The sequence below is a fragment of the Parasteatoda tepidariorum genome, chromosome 7 (assembly GCF_982258835.1).
Source record: "Parasteatoda tepidariorum strain Cologne lab strain chromosome 7, Ptep-v5.0, whole genome shotgun sequence".
Lineage (NCBI taxonomy): Eukaryota > Metazoa > Arthropoda > Arachnida > Araneae > Theridiidae > Parasteatoda > Parasteatoda tepidariorum.
The window spans coordinates 89,928,221-89,932,138 of record NC_141761.1 but is presented as its reverse complement, the minus strand read 5'-3'; positions in this window follow the sequence as shown (position 1 = coordinate 89,932,138).

The window sequence follows — 3,918 nt, the reverse complement described above, 5'->3', positions numbered from 1 at the left end:
AGTTCAAATGTAACGATTCCCTGATGGAGCCATTGCTGATACTATGCAGGGATTCCGGACAAAACGTCTTCTTAAATATTCTCTTTCTACGAGACCGCGGGGTCTTCTTAAATATTCTCTTTCTACAGGACCTTTAGGATACCTGGATCCTGTAGGATACTATGGAAAAAAGTATGTGAGATTTTTTTTCCCTTACCGAATTTTATTACTAAAAACGAACAACTTAATATTCCTTATCACCTTATTTTATATTATTTTCAAATTTTATACTCCGTTTAATTTTTATCGGTGATGTATCAGGCATTGAAGCCTTCGAAGTAAAGAATTTTGAGTTTAATTAACCATTCGAATAATCATCTTTACATTTTAAATATATCAAATGTCCCATTTCTACGATTTTGATAAAAAAGTTATCCTGAATGGGACTCTTAGAAATTTGGATATTACTTTGACTGCAACAATGCCTGGTTTATCATCTAATGTAAACAAAACGGAAAATAAAGTTTTTAAATTTTCAATATTGAAAAAGGATTTTATATTTTAAGATTTCTCATGGGGACCTTGTCAGCGCTTGTGTCACTTTTACTTAGTTTTTAATGACATAGTGCCAATACAGATAAACTACTAGCACTGATAATTATTTTTTGCATTATAATTTTGTTTTGTACTTTTCAATGTCAGGGTTTTACGTTATAATTTTGTTCTGGAACACTTAAAGTCAGGTTTTCATTTAGATTTACATTGTAACTCTTTTCAATAACAATGCTAGTTTTTTTATAGTTTAATATTGTAATTTTGTTCTGTACTGCTCAATGTCAGGGTTTTTTCCTTAAAGTTTTACATAAAAGGTGTTTATCAAAATTAAGCAAATAAGTGTTAAAATAGACTCGAAACTAATAGTAATCAAATTTGAAAACTCCACGTATTTAAAATTGAAACAGCATGTATACACATTTTTGAGTAAAATGCAGTCTCAAATGTGATGTGGAAGGCAAAATGAATGAGGAAGATGTTCACAATGTTCTTGATATGACAAACAACAAAAAGAGAAAATTCACAAAAAATAGTTCTTTTAAAATTAAACTTAACTGTTATCATAATAATCTTCATGTAATGTACATTGTTTTTTTGTCAAAAATGTGTGTTTAATTTTTTATACCTTCAAACAAACATTTTTTTTCTAATTATGGAAAATGGAGAATCAGAGATACTTTTAAGCATAATATTTAAGTATATTTAAAGTAAGATAAAAAAAATAAAAATTTATAATAAGACACTATTGTTTTCAACTTCACAAAAAAGAACTTTTAATATAGTTCTTTATTGTTCTGACCAGTTTTATGTTTCAAAGAATGGAGTGTCAATAATCGCAAAGCTCATGATCTTTTAAAAAAAAGTGCAGAGGTAACCTGTTTTAGGTAAGTATAAAATCCATTTTAATGGGCAATATATGTTTCGTTAACAATAATTCAAGGAAAGATGCAAATAAAAAACGGACGAAAAAGTATTTTAAAATTGAATCAAGGCTATATTATAGTCATGAAAAATGTACTCAATTTATTTTATTTTTATTGTAGGGATAGTATCTCTTCAGTAGTTCTAAAAAATTGAAAAGTGCTCTTTTTACTCAGACTACTTTAAAACACATTAAGTTTAGTATAACTTTAAGGAAACCTATATAAAACCTATATAAATCTTGTCTCCTACCTATTGTGTGCCTTAAATGTTTTATTTTGTATATCCCCGTCATACGTCTTACATATTAGAGCTATATCTTACATATCAAAATCTTACAATATATATCGAAATTATACATCTTTACGTTATGTATTAAAATAATCTGTTTTAAATTGCATTATGTCACACGATTTTGTTTTTTGAAACGTTTTTTTTATACAAGGACAACCTTCCATAAAAATTATTTAAATATTTCAGTCTACAATAGTGTTTTTTTATCAAAATTTTTATATTTTTATTAAAAAATTCTAATTTTTTTTCATTTCTAAAGAGTCTTAAGCAATTCGCTTAACTGTGTTATAATTATATTAGGGATATCAAGATATGCACCGTACGTTTTGATGACTGCTTTTGGCGACAATTGGATACATGCAATTCGAAAAGGAGTGATGTGATTAGGCCTCACCATGTGATTTAAATCAGATTTAATTGAATACCTGTAAGCGACTTCACGTCTCTGTGTCGAATCTGATTGGCATCTGAATCGACAAATGCCACGACTTATCTACGATGACGTGACTTGTAGGTATCGATTTAAGGATTGCAGCATCCTGGAGGATATAAATGGATGTTTCGCAGGTTTTCTGAAAGTTAATGGAAGAACATTTTTTAAGATATTTTTTTTAAAATTGAATTACATATTTTCACATTCAACAGATGTATAATACACTTAATGCAGAGAGCTTGAAAGATGTAAAATATATTTGCGTAACATTTCCTCTATATCAGAAAAAATCTCACGCATTCCACTTAGCACTCGGGGCTATAAAATGGCATTATACATAAAGAAATAAATATATACTTTTCTTACTGTTGTAGCTTTACCTTCCTAAAAGCCTTTATAAAAACAAAATAAATTGCAGAATGATAACCTTACAGCGAATACACACAATGCAAGTGGAAAAATATATTCTCTGGGTTTTATACTTCAGTGGTTGTGAATTCAGCTGCGTAAATTATTTATATTGAGCATTGTATTTTAATAATGTATTCATGCTTTAAAATAATTATTTATAGTAAATCCTAAACGGCAAATACGTTACGCGAAAAAATGAAATATTCCTTATTTTTTAAATAATTTTAATGAAATTCAAATAGTTTTTCTGGTCTAAACTATTAAAAGATTAAGAAAATTCGCTTTTGCTGCATATAAAAGGATTTCGAGATTTTCCCTATGAAAGGGGGAGCTATCGTACGAAAACGTTTAAATAATTTTTAAAAATATAGAAACAAATAATGTTTCTGCTGCCTAAAATTGATAAAAAAGAAAAATTAGTTTTCTTTAATACATATATATATATATATATATATATATATATATATATATATATATATATATATATATATATATATATATATATATATATATATATATATATATATATATATATATATATATATATATATATATATATATATATGAGTTCATGATGTAGAGAAAACAAGGGAAAAGTTACAGAACAATGAAAGAAGGGGACAAAAATAGAAATGGTATTTTCCAGATTTTTTGAAATTTTTGTTCTTTTTTTCGGATTGTTTTTTTCCCTCGGTTTCTTGAAATTTTTCTTCTTATTATTTTTTCCCCCTTCTTTCATTCTTCTGCAATTTTTCCCTTGTTTTCTCTACATTTTGAACGTATTTTATGAGTTCTAGAGTTCTATTTACTTGCAGCTTATGCGCAATAAATAAAATTCATTGTTTTTCTTAATTTTCTTCGTATTTTTTGTATCTACGAGGGTTGCAAATTAAATAGTGGCAACTTAACCTTGAAACTCACAGAAGGGCGGACATGCGTAAATAGGGTATGGGTGGGGTGAGGCGGAGCTGTTGTCGATGTGTAGAGTGCAAAAAACAGTCGATTTGCTTAAAAGGGTGGTTGTTGCGTGGCGTTAAAGTGAGGAGTTTCGTTTCCATCGCTCTAAAGCATGTTGTGAAAAGGCTTAATGACGAAAAAAGACGAGATGCTTGAACCCATCGTGCTACTGTCCTATACGGTAAAACATTTGCTCCACAGGCTTCCACTACTCCTCGATAGCATTCTGTTGCATTTTTGCCACGGGCAACCTCGATTGTAAGCCACGACCGCTGATCACCTTTTGAAAACATGCTTTAGAGCGATGGAAGAGAAACTCCTCACTTTAACGCCACACAACAACTACCCTTATAAGAAAATCGACTTTT